We start from the raw sequence: 11,531 nt of genomic DNA, 5'->3' as shown, positions 1-11,531 counted from the left end.
TTTAATATGATTGTGCGTGTGTGAAGGTGTGTTTGATCGATTTCTTAAAATTCTTAAAGGTTTATGAAGACTAGAATAGCTTAGTAAGGGTAATTGAGAAGAATTCAAACAAACTTGATGGGGGCATTGAGACAGAACAAAGTTGTTTTAGGGGGGAATTGAAATTTGCCCTAATTAAGATACCCTAAATTAAACTTAACCAACCGAATAACCAGATAAACGGCAACGCTTTTGCCGAAAGGGACCTTCAAATTGGAAAATTTAGAACGACAAAGCGACAGTCTAAAGTAAAGCGGAACAGCAAATTAGGAGGAGCCGCCGGTCTTTCTCTTGAAGCTTTCATTAATGCCAAATCCAACACCTCCTCCTGCTCCTCCTCCAATCCTGCCCTTATAAGTAAGTATGTTAATAATTTTTTTTATTTAAATTAAACGGGTGTGTTTTGTTCTGTATTCTTATTGAAAATGGTTGATTAAGCTCCCAGCTTTAGTGGGTTTGCTTGATTTTTTTTTATATATATTTTTTCTCATTCAGTGATAACTGAGAGAATTTGAAGATGTTGAACTTATACTTGGTAATGGGGTAGCTCATGATTTTCGAATTTTTTTTTTTATGAAATATGAGAGGATTTGCTTCTTCTTTTTTTACATTATTTTTTCTCTGTTTTGTATTAGAGAAGCGAAGGGAGTTTTATGAGAATGCTAAGTACGTGAGCAAGTTTAAGAAGAAGCTGAAGCAGCAAAATCAGCCAAATGAGCTTTCCTCAGCTGTAAGATCCTCAGGTGTGTGAGAATTTCGTTTGTTTGTTTAGCACTCTGCAATTATATTGTTTGTTTAGATGAATACAATTCTTGCAAAATCTGTTGATGAGTATTTCATCTTTGAAACTGTGTTTTTCATATAATATCGCCACATGATTATAGAGCAGCAATCTGGGCTCGTGTCCTATATTGAAAATTGAGATTTATACATTATAAGCTTCTTTTGGCTTTGCGTGGTTTGGTGAGAAATAAGTCTTTGTTGATTAGAAATGCAACCCTAACGGGTTCTGGAAATTGAAATTTTTCTGTCAAGTTTTTGTTGTAGATTTGCATTCAAGATTAACATGAATGTTGAATTTGAACTAGACATTTACAGTTTCAATCGCTGCTTCAGGCTGAGATAGAAAAATGGATAAGGCAGTAAGATGATAAAAAAGAATTAGAGGGGCAAGAACACTTTGAAAGAATTTATGAGAAATGGTCTGAAGAGGAAGAGAAGGCAAGGATTGAAAGAGAGGTGATTCTAAAAGCAAAGAAGGAAGAAAGAGAGAATGCTGAATCCTGTAGAAAAGCTGCGAGGAAGAAGACGTTCAAGAATACCTGTCATGGTCAGCTTGTTTTGAAGTACTGGATTGAGCATCTCTCGCAGACAGTTCAAGGTTCCATTGGAAAATCAATTAACAAAGATTTATAGTTTAGAACCGACATGTATTCCAGTTTTTCCATGGCCACTTGTACCATCCTTGCTCACTTGAGTAAATAACCGGTTAAGTTTCTGAGTAATTGGTGTTATTGCTTGAGATGTTGCATTTTGGATTGTTGAAAGAACTTTGATAGTGTAATGAAAAACAATTTTGATGTTCATACTGGAGGCATGTTAGTAAGATTGTGCCTACTATTTTACAATAAAGTCCACATGTTACAATAAAAATATTACCAGATAGTTTCCATTATAATTAAAACTGGAAGGAAATTTAGATTCTTATGATGTTGCATTTTGGATTGTTGAAAGAACTTTGATAGTGTAATGAAAAACAATTTTGATGTTCATACTGGAGGCATGTTAGTAAGATTGTGCCTACTATTTTACAATAAAGTCCACATGTTACAATAAAAATATTACCAGATAGTTTCCATTATAATTAAAACTGGAAGGAAATTTAGATTCTTATGATCGAATCTCAAAGCAAAAATAGTGTCAGAATTCCCATGATTCTTCGTGGTCTAATCTCAAAGAAAGAGTGAAATTGTAGTAAACTAAAGTATATTAGGCATTATTTAGCCATGTACCGGCACTAGAATCCAACATTTATGACATCTTTGATTACAAATTACAGTATAACTAAACTAACCAGATAAGTAGATCCAAAATCTTCAGCCCTCCCCGTGAAAGCAAGATTCAGATGACGAACTCACGCCAAAAAAGAATCGAAGAAGACTCAGACTACGAGGAACCTGGCCAAAGATTCAAAGAGAACCTTTTCAAGCGATGCGATGCAACACCAAAGTTCGCCGAGGAGGTTGAAAACAAATGGCCATAAGGGCAAGAGCAATGACCAGTGCCATGACAAGTCCCATGAAATCGAAATCAAGGCCATGGTCTGCATGCAATTCAGTGCAAACAACTTTCCCCATGTTCGACAGTGTGGACACAATCCTGAATCCTATATTCTCAACGCAGATAGAAAGAAACCCAGATGCAAGAAATATACAGTGGCTTTTCCTTTCCTTTTCTTTTTCTATATCATGATAATTGAAAAGTATTGGTCGAGGTTTGTTTTTATTACTATCAAAGTCAAGTCGACGTATAAAACGTTGACAGAAGCTGCCTTTATTCAATGTTAGAAATCTCCAAGAAAATTCGAAGGATGGCCATTAGAGTCCAGCAATTCAAACTGTAACCACCCCCAGCGTATTTTTCAAGCTGAATCATTCAAATGCTTGGTTTAAAATATAAAATGGACCAGATGTTGCAAAATCCTGTCATTTTTTTTATAGCTTTTAATAAATCATGGGATCGGTTTATCTCATATTCGAGTTAACCCAATTCACTGCTTCAAATTAACTCACGAGACAGATTTTTTTTAATTAATTGAAAATTCAATAATAATATTAATATAATATTTGCACATGTATATGTGTGTGAACTATAAAGAACTCGAACCACAAGGATGGCTTATTAGCTTGAGATGTGAGATAATGGATTATAAAACCACGGAGATCACATTGAGCTATTATAGTATTTATGAGATTGCATGTCTGTGCGCGCTACTACGAGTTTATAAAATAAATATATTTAATAGTATTATAATTGTGAATCAGTGCTAGATAAGTAATAAAAACTAAAGGTATGATTGAATCAATATTTTATGATAAAAAAAAGTTGTGTTGGAAATCAAAAACTTAGAGACTGAACAAAATGATTTGTAGCAATCCACAGTGTTATGTGAGGAAAGATACAGTGTTTTCCCACATGATTTAGCTTTTCTGTTAATAAAAAGAAAAAAAAAATTATAAAGCTAAATTCTCTACCAACTTAATATTAAAAAAAATCGATAAAGATAATTTTGAAAAGAAAAAAACCTTTAAATTATCAGAGAAAAAATAGTATTTCTAACACACATTATTATATTAACACATGTGAATTGCCGTGGACGCATCTAGATCCAACTTGAGGGTGAAAGTGGGCGCGTCCAGCCCACCTTGGGGGTGGGCGTGGACGCGTCCACCCCATCCTCAAGCTGGGCGTGGACGCCTCCACGCCCACCTTGGGGTTGGGTGTGGAGGCATCCACGCCCACCTTGGGTTTGGGTGAACACGCGTCCACGCCCAACTTGGGTGTGGGCGTGGACGCGTCCAGCCCCACTTGGGGTGGGCGTGGACGCCTCCAAGCCCAACGTCGGGTTGGGCATTAACGCGCCCTGACTTTTAATTATAATAAAAATAATTATAACACAAATAATACTATTTGTAATATTAATACTTTTAACCATAATAAAAATAATTATAATTATAACACAAATAATATTTTTTTAATAGTAATAATAGTTTTTTTCAAATTTATTAATTATTTTATTAATAATATAAATTATAATAACAATAATAATATTTATAACACACTCATGCGCCAGGTGGCGCTAGGGTCTGCTCTTCGCATTGAAGCCTCCCAAGAACCAGGTGGCGCTTGGTTGTGCCCAAGTGCTAGGTGGTGCTCGGGTGAAGCCAATCAGGCCTTTTGCCATGACCCGAGCACCAGGAGGTGCTCGGGTGTGCCCAAGCGCTAGGTGGCGCTCGGTTGTGCCTCAGCGCCGGGTGGAGCTCAGACATAGCTCAAACTAGGCGTGGACGCGTCCAGCCCACCTTGAGATTGGGCGTGGACGCGGCCATCCCCACCTTGGGTGTGGGCGTGGCTATGTCCAGACCCACTTGGGGTTGGGCGTGAACACGCCCGAACTTTTAATTATAATAAAAATAAAAATAATTATAACACAAATAATACTATTTTTAATATTAATACTTTTAATAATAATAAAAATAAAAATAATTGTAACACAAATAATATTTGTTTAATAGTAATAATGTTTTTTTTAATTTTATTAATAATATAAATTATAATAAAAATAATAATATTTATAACACACTCATGCGCCAGCTAGGGTCTGCTCTTTGCATTGAAGCCTCCCAAGCACCAGGTGGCGCTCGGGTGAAGCCAATCAGGCCTTTTGTAATGACCTGAGCACCAGGAGGCGCTCAGATGTTCCCAAGCGCCGGGTGGCGCTCGTTTGTGCCCCAACGCCAGGTGGAGCTCGGACATAGCTCAAGCTAGGCGTGGACGCGTCCAGCCCACCTTAGGGTTAGGCGTGGACGCGGCCATCCCCAACTTGGGTGTGGGCGTGGCTGTGTCGAGACCCACTTGGGGTTGGGCGTGAACGAGCCCGAACTTTTAATTATAATAAAAATAAAAATAATTATAACACAAATAATACTATTTGTAATATTAATACTTTTAATCATAATAAAAATAAAAATAATTATAACACAAATAATATTTTTTTAATAGTAATAATATTTTTTTAAAATTTATTAAATATTTTATTAATATTATAAATTGTAATAAAAAATAATAATATTTATAACACACCCATGCTCCAAGTGGCGCTAAGGTTTGCCCTTCGCATTGGAGTGTGCCCTAGCGCTAGGTGGTGCTCGGTTGTGCCTTATCGCCAGGTGGCACGTTGACATAGCCCAAGTCGGGCGTGGAGACGTCCAGCCCACCTTAGGGTTGGGCGTGGACGCGTCCAGCCCCAACTTGGGTATGGGCGTGGCTATGTCTAGCCCCACTTGGGGTTGAGCGTGGACACGCCCATACTTTTAATTATAATAAAAATAAAAATAATTATAACACAAATAATAATATTTGTAATATTAATACTTTTAACCATAATAAAAATAAAAATAATTATAACACAAATAATATTTTTTTAATAGTAATAATATTTTTTTTCAAATTTATTAAATATTTTATTAATATTATAAATTGTAATAAAAATAATAATATTTAAACACACCCATGTGCCAAGTGGCGCTAAGGTTTGCCCTTCGCATTGGAGTGTGCCCTAGCGCCAGGTGGCGCATGGACATAGCCCAAGCCGGGTGTGAAGACGTCCAGCCCACCTTGGGTTGGGCGTGGACGCGTCCAGCCCCAACTTGGGTGTGGGTGTGGCTGTGTCTAGCCTCACTTGGGGTTGAGCGTGGACACACCCACACTTTTAATTATAATAAAAATAAAAATAATTATAACACAAATAATACTATTTGTAATATTAATACTTTTAACCATGATAAAAATAAAAATAATTATAACTCAAATAATATTTTTTTTCATAGTTATTAATTATTTTATTAATAGTATAAATTATAATAAAAATAATAATATTTATAACACACCCATGCGCCAGGTGGCTCTCGGGCGAAGCCAATCGAGCCTTTTGCCATGACCCAAGCGCCAGGTGGCGCTCGGTTGTGTCCCAGAGCCAAGTGGCGCTGCGGCATAGCCAATTGGGCCTTTTGCCATGACCCAAGCGCTAGGTGGTGCTCAGGTCTGCCCCCGCGCATTGGAGCCACCCAAGCGCCAGGGTTGGGGGTGGGTCCTTTGCTGTCATGAGCCTAGAGAGTTGGGGGATGGGTCTATGGTCGGACCCAATGGGATTGGGGTTTGGGTCCTTCTAGTGTTGGGCCCAGGAGTGTTTGTTTTGGATTTGGGGTTTGCGTCCGGACCCAAGACAGTTGGGTTTCGAGACATGACCTAACAGAAGGGGCTCTTGCCAGCAGACCCTGCTGGCTTGGTTGGGCAGCCAGCTCACGGGTATAGCCCCAGCGCCAGGGCATGACAACCCAAGTGTCAGGTGTCCGCAGCCTGGGGTGCAACCCCTCCCCCTGCAGCCTTGGAACTTTTGTGGCTGGGAATGGACTGCCTTGTGACAGATGTCTATGCCTGGGGCTGCAGCACACAATGCCCCCATAAATTGTGCAATTTACAGTGCAATGATTCTTGATGAACAATGATTTCCCCACATGTTTTAGCTTTATGTATAATTTGATAATGTGGTGTAAAGTGTTTTTTAATTAAAAATATATTAAAATAAGTTTTTTGATTTTTTTATATTAATTCATCAAAATTATCAAAAGCATCTAAAAATCATTAATTTAATATTTTTAAAATAAAAAATAATTTTAAAAACATTTTAAAAAGTAGGTCAAACCACAAAAACAAACACTTCATAAACAACATTTTCTATGTCATAATTTTTATATTAGTTGGGAATATCTTTTTCAAACATCAAGATTCAATTTGTATCATTATTGTTTTTTTCAAGATTGTAATATGATTATAGTTGTATATTTGTATCACTTTTAGTATTAATGAAATATCATTTTTTAATCTTACAAAAAAGTTTAAGTGTTAGGACAATTGATATATTAAAAAGTTTAGTAACTTATTTATGTCTACTGAGCAGCCAATGTTATTAGATAGGAGAAAACTACAATTTACAACAATATTAACATCATTTCGAGAAGAAACCAAGAATTACAAAATAGACATGAATGCGTTGAAAATATTTTTCTTTGAATCACTCCTTAAACAACATTTTGTATGTCATAATTTTTATATTAGGTGGGAATATCTTTTTGAAACATCAAGATTTAACTTATATCTAATGTGAACCTTGTAGATATAGAAATCCAAAATCTCATAACCAAGTAAGACGCTTCCTAAGAAAGCTAAGATTAAGTTTGGAATCAAGCTTAACACAACGATAACTTATACCGAGGTACCAAGACTATAAGTAACCAATCCCAACTCAATGCTTATAATCAAGATGTGAACTAGACGTATAGAAGACACAACGAAACTTAGTTAATTCTTTGACAAGTTAAGATGAACGATACAAAGACAATTGATCTTTGATAAGTTTTTGAAAAAATTCTATGAGAAAAGAGTAGGAGCAAACTATCTCACATAAGTTTTATTTTTGAATAAATAAATCCATCTCTTTTAAAAAAATATATATTAAAATACAAGCTAAATAACCCTATTTATAATAAATAAAAACATCTTAACAAATACTGGAAAAATATAAAAAATCTAAATAAATAGGAAAAAAATCCTAAATCAACTAGGAAACTAATACAAATCTCGCACAATGGTTTTTGGATCTTATCACATGACCTTTCTAATGTCCAATTGACCTAAAATTTTAACCCAATATAAAACTAGGCCTCTAGAATCTTTTGGTTAAATTTTAGTCCAATTCAACAATTGAATCGAAAATTATTCTCATTAACATAAAACTACACATTAGAAAAATAAACTCAATTCGCATGTAAGTAGGAAAATAAGTTAAACTTGCAAGTCTTGTAGTAAATAAGACTCAAATATCTTGAATTAACCCATGAATGTCTCTTTAACCTTTTTGGTTCTTGACCTTGTAATAGGCCTAACCGGAACATGTAATAGATCCTTTCGAGATGCTTGTTGATTCATATCATTCCCCCTCTACTCAAAAGGATATGACCTTGACTAATCATCGTGCTTGGATGTTGACTCGCTTTGAAAAGACATATTGACCATATTTTTGTGATTTTGATCTTTTTTTAAATTGTAAACAACTAGATCACAAATAATCTAGTTATTTTTATATTATGCTATAAGTCTAGATGGAATTACGATAATAATGAATTAACACATAAACTAAAAAATAAAAGGGTATAACCTGATTTTAGAGTCTTACTCTGATACCAACTAATGTGAACCCCTATGATAGCAATCTTGAAACCCACAATGAAGTAGAAATCAAACCAAGAAAGTTGAAATTCAAGTTTGGATAGAAACTTTTACCTAGAGATAACCATGTACCTAAGAACCAAAGGTGTTGGAAAAGAGCTTGGACCTTTTGTTTATAGCGAAATAAAAACCCAAATTATGTAATGATGTCACAAGATCAATTATACATTGATAAGTCAATTGTTGATCTTTGTTCCAACAAAGAAAAAATTATTGCATCATGCAAAACACAAGTTATTCAAAACATCATGGGTGGTGAATTTTACAGGAAAAAAAACAATATATAGTCCTAAATAACCTTAGTGGACCCTTATTGGGTTGCTAACCAATGGGCCTAAGCTAAGAATTAACTAACACAAGTCTAATGCCTAAAACAGTCTTAAAACATTGGTTTTGGGCCAAAACAAACCCGAACTAAAACACAAGTTCTAAACTAAATGTAAATATCCAAATAAAAAAACAAATAAAAATTTAAAGTAATTAAGAGTAATACAAATAAATAATTCATCCTAAAAGTACCCTGTCATTAAACACTTCAATCCTCCTTGCTTGTGTAGCTAAGATAAATAAAGAATTCTTGTAAGAAAAGGATTTTAGAATATTAAGGAATAATTACTACACTTGAAAACTATGTTGTTGCTCATTAAAGATTCCTGAAGAAATAGGAAACTTCCAAAAATAAGCTTTTGAATATCCTTGTATTATTAGAAAAAGAATCTTCTTAAAAGAGGAAGTCCACAAGTGAAAAGGAAAAAATAACAAAATTTGTGTTATATTTACTAACCTGTATTACTAGACCTTTTCGAACTTTGATTGATCTAAAATGTTAATATAATGTAGAAAAATATGTCTTGAAAGTTTTAGTATAATTTCAGTTCGATCCAACGGTTAGAATGAAAGTTATACTCAATAGAGAAAAATTGAACAATAGATATAATTTTTCTAGAATTCGAATTTCCCTGTTCAACCTTTTCTTAGATCGTATAAGTATTATTATAATTATCTTTTTCATTATTGTAATATGGCTATAGTTGAATAAAATATAGTTGTATATTTCATGATTGTATATTTGTACCACTTTTGGTATTATTGAAATATAATTTTTTTATTCTTACAAAAAGGTTTAATTAGATATATAAAAATAAAGTAAGTGTTAGGACTATTAATGTACAAAAAGGTTTAGTAACTTGTCTACTTCCACGTAGCAACCAATGTTATTAGACAGGAGAAAACTACAATTTATAATAGTGGAGGACAAACCTCATACCTATATTCTCTTGTAATTGCCTCACTTCTCTCCCTTTCTCCCTCTTTTTCTATCTCTTATTTTTATAGGCTACACAATTGCTGCCACTCTTGTTTTAGCTTGGCTCTCTCATTCTCTCTTTTTTTGCACTACTATTGTTGCTCATGATTCTGCTCTTAACACAACCTTTTATAGGCTTCAAATGGCCTTTCTTTTCCAGGCAAACTTTTTGCCTTCATTGTCAAACTTAGTGACATGACCAAAGAGTTGATGTCTTCTTCCAAGTGTAGGAGTGTCAAAGTAATAAATAACCCGGCAAGACCGGGGTCGAACCACAGGGAGGTTAACTGTATAAACTACAAATAAAGAAATAGATAATAACAGAACAGGAGTTGAAGATAGCTTTGAGATGTGATATTGATATAAGGATTAAACAAGGATAAAATAATTGTCAAGGTTAGAGGATCCGCTAATGGTATTTCAAACAAGTAGTATAAACTCTTTTTATTACTCAACTGGAAACCACACACAAAGGAGGTTCCAATCGGATTATAAATTGTTAATCATGATTACATTAGTTATCTTATTCGAATAATGCTAATACTTGTAAATGTTGTCAGGTATTCATGATTATAACTTATGTTAACAACAAGTCAAGTTCCTTTCACAGCATAGGTGTCGGTTATACCATACGTTGGGCTATGAAAGTGCCAAGTATTTGTTGTACCAAGGGTTATACAACATAAATCTAGATTAACCATTTAACAAGCAAAGTATTAAAAGTGAACAAGATAACAAATACAAAACATGTTAGTATCAAACATTAAAGTCCATGTTGAGTTTATACTATACTTATTCTTACACTATTAGTGTAACATTTTCACCTTGACATAATAAACTTAGCTAAACATAATGAAAGAGAGAAACATAAATAAACAAGATAAGACTATAAATAAGATATAAGTTAACTAAGTAAAGGAAATGAAATGAAAAGCATAAATAAGAGATTAATATAAACAAAACTTAAGCATTACAAAAATATAAAGAGAGAGAGCAAGAACATGATCTTGATCTAAAAATTAAGATGCCTAAATGCATGGCAAATGCCTCCTTTTATAGGCCAACATTTGGAACTATTGATTTGATGATTAATTGTTGAGTGGGTGGCCACATCTTGACTTGGTGACAATCCTTATCTTCTTGTCTGAACAAAACGTCATTGCTAACGTCAGAATTTGAACGGATTGTCTTCATGAAAGTCTAGGAAATTATCTCAGTTTTCCAAAAACAAAAAAGAATCGATGCATTTGGACTTCTAGAACTCGAGATATGGGCTGAACATTGAACAGTGTCTGAGCTGCAAGACAGATTCAGACTTCTCTTTTGATGCTAGGATTTTGACTTCCAAAAGACAGAATTGAGTCTTGGACTCCCATGAATTTTTTAGGCCTATATCTTAGCTTTCTAGCCATATAAACCAAACTGAAATCCAAGATCTACAGCTCTAGATATGACCCAATGACTGAACAGTGTTCCAGTTTGGACTGAACCAGCATCTCTTTTCTAAGCTTAGCCCTCTCTTTGTCTTCTCAATTTCAGTAGTTAAACTCATCAATCAATCCTTTCATTTATGTGATTGGCTTGCATTTAAGATGAACATTTACCATAAATTAAAGGTATCTTATAGTATTAGACATGATATTATAAAACATGCTCTAGTTAAGGAGTTATTGATACTTCAAGTGCAAAATGATGATATAAAACCTTGATAAAAATGCACTTTTAAGTACTAATCACTTAGAGACTAAAAGTTGCAGCTAACCTTAACCTTTGTAAATGGTGCACATGCTGCCTTTCCTGTTCAATAATTGTGCCTTCTTCTTTACCATAAATGGTGGGCTTTGTCTCCACCATTCAACATTGATAAACACTTCATTATATAAATACCAATGGAGTCATTTTTTTAAAATTTTATTACAATGGATATTTAATTGATGAGACCCTAAAAAATTCAAGTAGCTTAGGAGCAAGACTTATATGTTGGATAATCAGTTAATCTCTTGGTTCTAGCAATCTGATCAATTCTATCTAGTCAAGGTAGCTAGTAACCTGCAAAAGGTCTTTTTTTATAGATTTAAGGACTCTTATATGCTTAAGTATCTTTTTAGTTTTAATTTTA

At 34.2% G+C, this 11,531-nt stretch overlaps 1 long non-coding RNA gene across 1 annotated transcript; it reads left to right on the top strand.

Moving 5' to 3' along the window:
* Positions 1-220: 220 nt before the first annotated feature.
* LOC18111296 (uncharacterized) lies at positions 221-1,625 on the top strand. The gene is made up of 3 exons (XR_002980271.2): positions 221-396; positions 675-782; positions 1,156-1,625. It is a non-coding gene; the product is annotated as an uncharacterized LOC18111296 (long non-coding RNA).
* The last annotated feature ends 9,906 nt before the right edge of the window (positions 1,626-11,531 follow it).

This window comes from Populus trichocarpa, chromosome 2 (assembly GCF_000002775.5).
Source record: "Populus trichocarpa isolate Nisqually-1 chromosome 2, P.trichocarpa_v4.1, whole genome shotgun sequence".
NCBI lineage: Eukaryota > Viridiplantae > Streptophyta > Magnoliopsida > Malpighiales > Salicaceae > Populus > Populus trichocarpa.
The sequence above is the reverse complement of the archived record's forward strand: the minus strand, read 5'-3'. Positions and strand labels throughout refer to the sequence as shown.